Source organism: Giraffa tippelskirchi, chromosome 4 (assembly GCF_054371585.1).
Source record: "Giraffa tippelskirchi isolate mGirTip1 chromosome 4, T2T-mGirTip1v1.2.pri, whole genome shotgun sequence".
NCBI lineage: Eukaryota > Metazoa > Chordata > Mammalia > Artiodactyla > Giraffidae > Giraffa > Giraffa tippelskirchi.
In genome coordinates, this window is record NC_137278.1 from 76391087 (window position 1) to 76403869 (window position 12783).

Sequence of the window (12783 nt, forward strand, 5' to 3'; positions counted from 1 at the left end):
GAGCCCCGGGGGCAGATCCAGAACGCTTTTCCAGCTGTCCTTGCGGAGGCCAGTAGACCAGAATGCAGCTTGTTGATCCAGAGTCAGAGAGGAAAACCCACAGATGGACTGTGAGGGAGATCGTGCCAAAATTTCAAACTAAGTCTAGTAGTTATTTTCATTATGTAGGAAAGTTTTATACCGTTTATGTTAGATTTATTTTCTTACTTTATAATACTCCATTTTACTTTGAGTAATGACTGAAAGTAATGATTCCCTTTTAGAGACTAACTAGGACCTCCAAAGTCTTTGTGTTTATGTTGCCAGAAAGTCTTTACCATGTTTTTCCGAGTCAGGAAAGAATTATTGTTAAGTTATAACTGCATTTCAGTGCTCCAGAGGAGAGGAAGAAAAAAAAAAACCTCCTTTCCAGCTGTCTAGACAATTTGGTTGGAATCTGAAAAATTAAGTTTCAAATTGTATTTGTTGTTGTCTAGGCAAGAAATTATGAAAGCATAAAATGAAATTTCAGGTGAAATATAATTTTCATACTCTATGTTTGGATATCAGGAAACAACCAGGGATTAGTATTCAGAAAGCATCCTTTCATTTATTTAGAACATGTTTGTAATTGTAAATAATTAAAGAGTATTATTCAAAGATCTCTTTAAACTGAGCACCACACTGAATACCTTCCCCTGTTGGCAAATTCCCTTGCTTTATTTCCTGACACTAAAAGGAATAATATCAATGCAACTAGCCATTGCCACTGCATCCATCACCCTGTATCCTTGCAACATATGTGGACAAGTGTGGTGCCCAATTCTTACAGGGACAAGCGAAGGGTGTCAGAGTGTTGGAGGCCGATTGCCAACTCCTGGCAGTTGCCATTTGCACCCCTTTGGAATTAACAGCCTATGGCTCGTTGACCTGGGGAAAGCCTTGGTAATTTGGAGGCAGAGTGGAGATGACCTTAAAAGGATGCTCTTTCTACAGCTTAGACTCTGGTTGGGATGTCCCAGAAGTACACACCGTACTTCTCAGATGTTCTGTTTCAGCAGCATTTCTTTATATAAATTTTTGTAAAGATCTTAACATGTTGATTTGAGTTAATTTGTAAAGAGCAGTTACAGCTTTGAGCTGCCTGGTAGCTGTTTGAACGAAACACTCTACCTGCAGAAATTGTGTGTGTGTGTGTGTGTGTGTGTGTGTGTATATATATATATTTACACTTGTCCATGAAAGCTAGAAATGTGCAATTTTTAGTTTAGCTACTGTCTACTGCTCTTATTTCTCCCTTACTACCCAAACCAAGAATTATTTTTAAATTCAGACTTAAAAAGTCCTGAACCCATTACCCTTCCAAGAAATATATTTGAATAAAGAAATCCATGAGCTGTGCAGAGGGCAAGATTACAGTAAATGCAACTTCTAAGTGCTAGCGGTTTGAGTTGCAGGAAAAGGAACGAGTAGTTCAGGTGCTAGTAGGCCCTTTGATGAGCTGAAAATCAGTAGAGGAGAAGGACAAGTAGAGACTGGCAACTGTGGCCGAATTGAACTCACCTGAGAATGTGCAAAAGGGACTTCAGGAATAGCACTTGCAACAGAAACATATTTTATACCAACGGGACATGCTGAACTGTTTTTTTCAGAGTCACTGGTACAACCTTATTTTTTTTAGTGGTTTCTCTCTTTTATGCATACACACGTACCCACACGTGTACATGTTTCCGAAGGCAAGACTGAAACTAGGAACCACACACGATAAAAAGGAAAAATAAATCTTCGGTGAAATGGCGTTAGAAACAGCATTAGAATTGACAGAAGGTAGAATTTGGGCCCTGGACCTGAGGAATAAAGGCAGCGGACCCCACATAAACAAGTCAGTTGGCCCCAAAGAAACTCAGTCTTCTCTTGTTTCCAGCTCCTCTGGTGGGGAGGGGGAGGGACAAGCCTTTATGACCCCTCTTGATGAAAGTGAAAGAGGAGAGTGAAAAAGTTGACTTAAAGCTCAACGTTCAGAAAACTAAGATCATGGCATCTGGTCCCATCACTTCATGGGAAATAGATGGGGAAACAGTGGAAACAGTGTCAGACTTTATTTTTTTGGGCTCCAAAATCACTGCTGATGGTGATTGCAGCCATGAAATTAAAAGACGCTTACTCCTTGGAAGGAAGATTATGGCCAACCTAGATAGCATATTTAAAAGTGGAGCCATTACTTTGCCAACAAAAGTCCATGTAGTCAAGGCTATGGTTTTTCCAGTGGTCATGTATGGATGTGAGAGTTGGACGGTGAAGAAAGCTGAGCGCCGCAGAATTGATGCTTTTGAACTGTGGTGTTGGAGAAGACTCTTGAGAGTCCCTTGGACTGCAAGGAGATCCAATCAATCCATCCTAAAAGAGATCAATCCTGGGTGTTCATTGGAAGGACTGATGTTGAAGCTGAAACTCCAGTACTTTGGCCACCTCATGCGAAGAGTTGACTCATTGGAAAAGACCCTAATGCTGGGTAGGATTGGGGGCAGGAGGAGAAGGGGACGACAGAGGTTGAGATGGTTGGATGGCATCACCGACTCGATGGACATGGGTTTGGGTAGACTCCGGGAGTTGGTGATGGACAGAGAGGCCTGGCGTGCTGCAATTCATGGGGTTGCAAAGAGTCGGACACGACTGAGCGACTGAACTGAACTGAACTGAAGCCTGTTGGGTATCATAAGGCTCTGTCCTCAGCCAGTTGTTGAGATAGACAACACTAGAGAGTATATGTGTGGCTCAAGCTTTTAAGTATAAGGCATTTTGCCTTATAAGGCATTGTGTTTTATATGCATTGTCTCATTTAAGCTTCACAATAGCCTATGAGATAGTTACCCTTCCTCGTTTTATAGATGGTAAAAACTTAGGAGGTTCACTGACTTGTATAAGGTCACCCACTAGGCAGAACTTGGACCTAAACAGGTTTTCTGGATTCTAGAACAGGTTCTCAACTCCTGTCTTATTTGCTATATTATTCAGAAACTATAAAGATCCTATTTCTGCTCTCAAGATCATTTTGGTCTAATAGAAAAGAAACTTACAGTTACTGAAGGTGAAAGGAGGTCGGGGAGAGTTAAATTAGGAGTTCTGAAATTAGCGGATACAAAACTACTAAACATAAAATAAACCACGAGGTCCTATAGTCTAGCACAGGGAACTATATTCAATATCCTGTAATAAACCATAATGGAAAAGAATATGAAAAAGAATATATATATATATGTTTTATATATATATATATTTATAAAACTAGATCACTTTACTGTATTCTAGAAACTAACACAACATTGTAAATATACTTCAATAAAAAAAATTTTTTTAAGCATCATTTTGGTCTAGCCAACATGATACCTGAGAGGAATATAAGCAGGATGTGCCTCTTGCCCTGACACCTGTAAGCATGCCACTGAAGTGACAGGGTGTGTGCATGCCTGCTCAGTCGCTCAGTCATTGACTATAGCCCTCCAGGCTTCTCCGTCCATGGGATTATCCCAGCAAGAATACTGGAGTGGGTTGCCATTTCCTCCCCTAGGGAATCTTCCCCACCCAAGGATTGACTCCATGTCTCTTACAGCTCCTGCATTGGCAGGTGAATTCTTTACCTCTGAGCTACTTGGGAAGCCCAAGTGACAGGGCACGGGAGCAAAGGATTGACTCTGACCAGAAGAGATGCAGTAAGATTTTTTAACAGAAGTTACACCTGAGCAGAGTTCAGAGGATACAGAAGAGTTCCCCAAGTATACAAGGGCGAAAAGGCCATTTATTCCAGTGAGTGTAAACTGCAGTGTGCAAAGGCACTAAAGATGAAACAATATTTGGATTGACAAAACATGCATAGAAAGTTTTTTATTTTTGTATACATAGTATAACCTGTGGCCTCAGCTTACTTCTTCCTACCCAGCCTTCAGAGATACCTTGTAAGGTAGGGTCATCTCAGCTTTGAAGATTATCTGTAAATGAAAAAAATGAAAGTGAAAGTCACTCGGTCATGTACAGTCCATGGGATTCTCCAGGCTGGAATACTGGAGTGGGTAGCAGTTCCCTTCTCCAGAAGATCTTCCCAACCCAGGGATTGAACCAGGGTCTCCTGCATCGCAGGCAGATTCTTTACCTACTGAGTGACCAGATGACTATTCCCTAAGAGCAGCTGGCCATGCTGTAGGAGAAATAGATCATAATGGCATGCATTCTTAAATAAACCTAGTGAGGGATTTGAGGAGAGGTCAGATATAGCTTCTTCAAACTCAGTTTAGTCCCTAAGATGCTGACACCTTGGTCAAGTAGGGGCATCTCGGGAAAGTGGATGATTATTTTCATCATCAGCAGAGACTCCCCTACATTCAAAATGACTTCCCCCACGTTGCCAACTAATGTTCTCTCAGCCATTCTGCCTTGTAAGGATTAAATGATGTCATACACGCAGAGCTTTTAACGATAGGTCTGGCCCTCCATAGATGCTTAGTAAATGTTAGTTACTATCAGTGTCATCTTTATTGTTCTGCACCACATTCTAACGATTAGAGACTGGTTGGTTCCATAAATCATTCATACCTCGATGTGATTAGGTTGAACACGTTACTTTGGAAACATTTGGTGTTTTCAAGGCTCTGAGGATTTTGAGGCAGCTGCACTAGTCAAAGTCTTGGACTAAATTTTGCAGGTGGACAAACCCTAATTAAAATGCAGGATCTGCCACTTGCTAGTTGACTCTAGTATGTTTGGAAACCTTACTTTTCTCATCTTAAAATAGGGCTGATGATGCTGACCTTATAATGAAGATTTAATATAAAATGGTGTTTCTGAAGTACATAGCCAATTCTGGTACACAGTAATCATTTAATAAACCTCAGTTCCCTTCCTTTTGACTGCGTGCCCTGGGGGGCAGTTTGGGTTCATGGGCAAAAGGCATGGGGAGGGCACTGCTTTCTTGTCAAACCCAAATCTTCCTTCTGTCTGACCCCACTTAGTCACAGTGGGGCCCTGATGACCCAGACCACCCACCCTCCTTTCTAGGTGTCCCACTTCAGTTCCGCTGAACACAGCAGCCTGTGTTTACTTCTCATGATCCCAGAAGGCACTGGCTGATTGGCCTGAATTTCCTACTAGATTCTAGACTCTCCATGACCTGGGCAGTGATTCTCTCTGGTTCTCTTGTTCCTCATAACTCAGTATATGCTTTTTCTGGGCACTCAGTGGATGTCTCCATGCCTGACAGCTATGAGTGATGTCCAGCCACTTACCTGTGAAATGTTCCACAGGAATAGATTCGAAGGCTAAATATAAGAGAGAAACACCTGGGAAAAAAGCTTAGCCACCACACTGTGAAACTGGATGATGTCAGAAGAATGATTTTTCCCTGCTCAGAATTGTGTATTCTAAAATTTCCAGGGCCCACCAGGGTTCCTAAAGTCCGAAGGTGTATATCACACTCCCTTGAAAATCCTTCATCTCCTCCAGGAAACGACTCAAACTCTCCCCTTGTTCTCTTTTCTTTGCCGCTGCACACCCTTGGATGTCCCCATAGGTACTGCTGACTGGTGATCGTGAAGCTGTCTGGCTGGCTCCCCCTGAGCTGATGGTTCCCTGTGACAGCATCCTGTTCTCCATCCCCACATCTCTAAAGCAGAGTGCTTACCTGCCAGTCACAGTCACACTGTGTGCAAAGAAGCAACTGCAGATTCTTGACCTGGATCTGGGAAACTCTGCCCCAAGGGTTTTGAGTGTGAGCCATGAACCTCCTAAAACTGGTGGGAAATTGTATGTGTATGCACGTAAATCTACTGTTCTGGTGAGAGAATCCATAGTTTACATTAGATTCTTAAAGGTTTTCATGAATCTACGAATGTTAAAAAGGAAAAAACTGACTAATTTAGAGATTTTCCACATACTTGTAAATTCAGGCCCATGTTTTCATTAGCTGGGAGATATTTTTATGGTCCTCCAATACCCAGGTGTGAGCTACAACTTGAAATAGCCCACAAGCTCCATCGCGGAGCCATGGATGGCCGTTCTGGTCTTGGAGCTGCTGCTTACATATCATGGAGGGTTCTCTGAGCCTTTTGAGCTGCATTTTACTTTTTGTCCATTAACTGAGGTTTATAATGCCCTCATATCCTACAGGAATGCTGTATAGAGAGATAAGGGATGTGCAGGCATTTATAAGCTGCCAAGGGTTGTACAATTGTTGGGTACAGGTGTTACTATTATGAATGTGTCATCTCTCATGTTACACAGGGCCAGGAACACAGTAGGCAATTGATACATGTATGATTAAAATGAACATGAACAGGGTTTATTGAAGGGAGACAGCTAGATGTTTAAGACACCAGTGTCTGTGTGTCCTGCAGATCCTGTGAACAATTTAGTATTCAGGCCTAGAACACAGCTGGGGTACTGACCCACCTCCCAGAATATTGGAAATAAAAGCAAAAATAAACAAATGGGACCTAATTAAAATTAAAAGCTTTTGCACAACAAAGGAAACTATAAGCAAGGTGAAAAGACAGCCTTCAGAATGGGAGAAAATAATAGCAAATGAAGCAACAGACAAACAATTAATCTCAAAAATATACAAGCGACTCCTGCAGCTGAATTCCAGAAAAATAAACGACCCAATCAAAAAATGGGCCAAAGAACTAAACAGACATTTCTCCAAAGAAGACATACAGATTGCTAACAAACACATGAAAAGATGCTGAACATCACTCATTATTAGAGAAATGCAAATCAAAACCACAATGAGGTACCATTTCACACCAGTCAGAATGGCTGCTATCCAAAAGTCTACAAGCAATAAATGCTGGAGAGGGTGTGGAGAAAAGGGAACCCTCTTACACCACTGGTGGGAATCCAAACTAGTACACCCACTATGGAGAACAGTGTGGAGATTCCTTAAAAAACTGGGAACAGAACTGCCACATGACCCAGCAGTCCCACTGCTGGGCGTACACACTGAGGAAACCAGAATTGAAAGAGACGCGTGTACCCCAATGTTCATCGCAGCACTGTTTACAATAGCCAGGACATGGAAGCAACCTAGATGTCCATCAGCAGACGAATGGATAAGGAAGCTGTGGTACATATACACAATGGAATATTATTCAGCCATTAAAAAGAAGACATTTGAATCAGTTGTATTGAGGTGGATGAAACTGGAGCCCATTATACAGAGTGAAGTAAGCCAGAAAGAAAAACACCAATACAGTATACTAATACATATATATGGAATTTGAAAGATGGTAACGATAACCCTATATGCGAGACAGAATAAGAGACACAGATGCATAGAACAGTCTTATGGACTCTGAGGGAGAAGGTGAGGGTGGGATGTTCTGAGAGAATAGCATTGAAACATGTATATTACCATGTGTGAAACAGAACACCATTCCAGGTTCAATGCATGAGACAAACGCTCAGGGCTGGGGCAATGGGATGACCGAGAGGGATGGGATGGGGTAGGAGGTGGGAGGGGGGTTCAGGATGGGGAACACATGTAAACCCATGGCTGATTCATGTCAATGTATGGCAAAAACCACTACAATATTGTAAAGTTCAGTTCAGTTCAGTTCAGTCGCTCAGTCGTGTCCGACTCTCTGCGACCCCATGAATTGCAACACGCCAGGCCTCTCTGTCCATCACCAACTCCCAGAGTCTACCCAAACCCATGTTCATCGAGTCGGTGATGCCATCCAACCATCTCATCCTCTGTCATCCCCTTCTCCTCCCGCCCCCAATCCTACCCAGCATTAGGGTCTTTTCCAATGAGTCAACCCTTCGCATGAGGTGGCCAAAGTATTGGAGCTTCAGCTTCAACATCAGACCTTCCAATGAACACCCAGGATTGATCTCTTTTAGGATGGATTGAGTGGATCTCCTTGCAGTCCAAGGGACTCTCAGGAGTCTTCTCCAACACCACAGTTCAAAAGCATCAATTCTGCGGCGCTCAGCTTTCTTCACCGTCCAACTCTCACATCCATACATGACCACTGGAAAAACCATAGCCTTGACTAGACAGACTTTTGTTGGCAAAGTAATGTCTCTGCTTTTAAACATGCTATCTAGGTTGGCCATAACCTTCCTTCCAAGGAGTAAGCGTCTTTTAATTTCATGGCTGCAGTCACCATCAGCAGTGATTCTGGAGCCCAAAAAAGTAAAGTCTGATACTGTTTCCACTGTTTCCCCATCTATTTCCCATGGAGTGATGGGACCAGATGCCATGATCTTAGTTTTCTGAACGTTGAGCTTTAAGTCAACTTTTTCACTCTCCTCCTTCACCTTCATCAAGAGGCTGTTTAGTTCTTCTTCACTTTCTGCCATAAGGGTGGTGTCATCCGCATATCTGAAGTTATTGATATTTCTCCCGGCAATCTTGATTCCAGCTTGTGTTTCTTCCAGCCCAGCGTTTCTCATGATGTACTCTGCATATAAGTTAAATGAGCAGGGTGACAATATACAGCCTTGACGTACTCCTTTTCCTATTTGGAACCAGTCTGTTGTTCCATGTCCAGTTCTAACTGTTGCTTCCTGACCTGCATACAGGTTTCTCAAGAGACAGGTCAGGTGGTCTTGTATTCCTATCTCTTTCAGAATTTTCCACAGTTTATTGTGATCCACACAGTCAAAGGCTTTGGCATAGTCAATAAAGCAGAAACAGATGTTTTTCTGGAACCCTCTTGCTTTTTCGATCATCCAGCGGATATTTCGATGATCCAGCAGATATTGTAAAGTAATTAGCCCCCAACTAAAATAAATAAATTCATTTAAAAAAAAAAAATGTTTTCCAAACTATAATAGACGAAATATCCTTCGAGATTCAAAATCCATTTGCTTTGTTTTCCAGAGACTTGAAAGAATAGAATTGAAACTTAAAAGAGTAGAAGCTGTCTCACTTTTTTCAGGAGGCCTCCAGAGGTGTCCTCATCACTTTACAATGGAGGCAAAAAAAATCCTCCTTGCCATCATATCAATTTATCGTTCTTTTCTTTTTTGAAATCAACCCTGAATATTCGTTAGAAGGACTGATGTTGAGTCTGAAGCTCCAATACTTTGGCCACCTGATGCAAAGAGCCAATTCATTGGAAAAGAGCCTGATGCTAGTAAAGATTGAAGGCAAAAGGAGAAGGGGGCAGCAGAGGATGAGATAGTTAGATAGCATCAATGGAGATGAATTTGAGCAAACTGTGGGAAATAGTGGAGGACAGAGGAGCCTGGCATGCTGCAGTCCATGGAGTCGCAAAGAGTTGGACACGACTGAGTGACTGAATAACAACAACAGCAGCATTCACACCACAGTCTTAATTCTCTCAGTGGGGCTACAGAGAGGCCTGCCATTCCTAGACTATGCTGATCCCATTGTAACAGAGGCATGGCACATTAATGAAACTATTTTCAAAGTACCTTCCTTCTTGGAATGTTCTCATAAACACCATCTCACTGGGGATAGATAACTGCCACTACTGTCTCCACAACAGATCCAGAGAGATTCATACAACTTGTCCAAGTCACAAACCCCAGTGTCCAAACCAGGATGATGTATTCCTGAAGATCATCTCTGCCTGATTTTGGCACCTTTGCCGAATCAAAACTAAAAAATTCTATCTATGGGAAAGATAGATTTTTAGCTTCAAATATATTCCACTTAGAGCTGAAAATACTGTATCCCCTCACACTCCAGGCCACATATACCTGAAGAGAAGCTGGATCTCATCACACCCTCTTCCTGTCCCTCAGTTCAGTTCAGTTCAGTTGCTCAGTCATGTCTGACTCTGCGACCCCATGGACTGCAGCATTCCAGGCTTTCCTGTCCATCACCACCTCCCAGAGTTTACTCAAACTCATGTCCATTGAGTCGATAATGCCTTCCAACCATCTCATTCTCTGTCATCCCCTTCTCCTCCTGCCCTCAATCTTCCCCAGCATCAGGGTCTTTTTCAGTGAATCAGTTCTTCACATCAGGTGGCCAAAGTATTGGAGTTTCAGCTTCAGCATCAGTCCTTCCAATGAATATTCAAGACTGATTTCCTTTAGGATGGACTGGGTTTGATCTCCTTGTAGTCCAAGGGACCCTTAAGAGTCTTCTCCAACACCACAGTTCAAAAGCATCAATTCTTCGGTGCTCAGCTCTCTTTATGGTCCAACTCTCACATCCATACATGACCAGTGGAAAAACCATAGCTTTGACTAGACGGACCTTTTTCAGCAAAGTAATGTCTCTGCTTTTTAATATGCTGTCTAGGTTGGTCATGGCTTTCCTTCCAAGGAGCAAGCGTCTTTTAATTTCTTGGCTGTAGTTACCATCTGCAGTGATTTTGGAGCCCAAGAAAATAAACTCTGTCACTGTTTCTATTGTTTCCCCATCTATTTGCCATGAGATGATGGGACCAGATGCCATGATCTTAGTTTTTCGAATGTTGAGTTTTAAGCCAGCTTTTTTACTCTCCTCTTTTACTTTCATCAAGAGGCGCTTCAGTTCTTCACTTTCTGCCATAAGGGTGGTGTCATCTGCATATCTGAGGTTATTGATATTTTTCCAGGCAATCTTGATTCTAGCTTGTGCTTCATCCAGTCTAGCATTTTGCATGATGTACTCTGCATATAAGTTAAATAAGCAAGGTGACAATATACAACCTTGATGTACTCCTTTTCCAATTTGGAACTGGTCCATTGTTACATGTCCAGTTCTAACTGTTGCTTCTTGACCTGCAAACAGATTTCTCAGGAGGCAGGTCAGGTGGTCTGGTATTCCCATCTCTTTAAGAATGTTCCGCAGTTTGTTGTGATCCACATAGTCAAAAGCGTGGGCATTGTCAGTAAAGCAGAAATAGATGTTTTTCTGGAACTCTCTTGCTTTTTCTATGATCCAACAGATGTTGGCAATTTGATTTCTGGTTCCTCTGCCTTTTCTAAATCCAGCTTGAACATCTGGAAGTTCTCAGTTCACATACTCTGGAAGGTTCACGTACATCTGGAATTTTCTTGTTTCATAAGAAAGCCTTCCTCAGTGATCAATGGAAAGAATTAGAGGGAAACAATAGAATGGGAAAGACTAGAGATCTCTTCAAGAAAATTAGAGATACCAAGGAAAAGATGGGCATAATAAAGGACAGAAATGGTATGGACCTAACAGAAGCAAAAAATTTTGAGAAGAGGTGGCAAGAATACACAGAACTATACAAAAAAAAATCTTAATGACCCAGATAACCACGATGGTGTGATCACTCACCTAGAGCCAGACATCCTGGAATGCAAAGTCAAGTGGGCCTTAGGAAATATCACTACGAGCAGAGCTAGTGGAGGTGATGGAATTCCAGTTGAGCTATTTCAAATCCTAAAAGATGATGCTGTGAAAGTGCTGCACTCAATATGCCAGCAAATTTGAAAAACTCAGTGTCCACAGGACTGGAAAACGTCAGTTTTCGTTGCAATCCCTAAGAAAGGCAATGCCAAAGAATGTTCAAACTACCGCACAGTTGTACTCATCTCACACGCTAGCAAATTAATGTTGAAAATTCTCCAAGCCAGGCTTCAACAGTATGTGAATCAAGAATTTCCTGTCCTTAAAGACTGACAAAACAGTATCCTGGAAATTTTTTTTTTTAACTTGATAGTTGTGTGTGTGTGAGTGTGTGTACTAGAATCTATCTTTCCATTTAAACAATTTGCCATGAGAGAGGAGTTTTAAATTACATTTAGTCATTGCTTTAGAATGAATGGTACTTAATTAAATATTACTTTAAAAATAGGCTTCTTCTCTTTTTCTATAATTGCATTACTTTTTTGAGGGGCAGTTTTATTTTCTCTTTAACCTGATTGTGTGCGTTTGGAAAGTACCCTAGTACAGAGTATCAGAAAGCAGAAAATTCTGGCACTTCTCCGACTTTCCATTCTTTCTCCTGTATGGATGCCAGATTCCTTTGGGAAATCATCATTTGTAAAAGGTCAGGAGCAAAAGCAGGGGGATTCTTTAGTGTACAGTTTCTGCTAATTAGAAACTAAACATCTGTAACCATGTCAGAATTATTTGTATTTGAAAAGAAACATTTATACACAAGTGCTTTTTCGGTAACATAAAGCACACTATAACACAAAGTATTATGTGTCAGAGGGGTGGGGGGACAGACAGCCCAGGAAGCTTCCGACAGATGTACTGGGTGAGGTCATTTGCTAATTAAATCTCAGATCTTTTTCAGATTATTTTCTTCTCTCCATCAATTGAAGTTTTCTCACTCACTCCCCCACTACACACCCCTCCCTACCCGCACCATGGGCCAAAGCAAACATTTGACCCCTTTTGCCGATTACAGATCAAATGCTTAATCATTTTAAAGGGAAGATACGTGAGAAAATGGATGAGTTGGCAAAGTCCAGTCAAAAGCATTGGGAAATCTCTAGCTCTCTACTATAGCCTTAGTCTTCAGTGTCTGCTCACATCATGTTGTAAGGTGAGCTATTCTCCATCCTGGACCTGTATGCTGATTGGCCCATCTGTAGCCTGCTGTCTTAGGGGGAAAAACAACACAGTGTTTTGACTTATCCTGTACCTCTTTCTCTTCTTTCCCTACTTTCTCCTACCTATCCTCCTCCCCAAGACGAAATTTTGCTTAGATTGTTACATTTGTACAGAACTTATATCTGTACTTTTACTGTCATATTAAGATACATGTCGGTGATAGCTCTGAAATGTTACAAACACTTTAGTCATAGGGCTTTATCTCTCTACATGCTAAATGTCAATGGCTCCATGGGCCTAATGGCCCAGATCTTGCCAGT

The 12783-nt window shown here is 41.8% G+C and overlaps 1 protein-coding gene across 5 annotated transcripts in view; it reads left to right on the plus strand.

Moving 5' to 3' along the window:
* THADA (THADA armadillo repeat containing) overlaps positions 1 to 12783 on the plus strand; it is a 327764-nt gene that overhangs the window by 163061 nt on the left and 151920 nt on the right. The gene's annotated exons all lie outside the window — the stretch shown is intronic.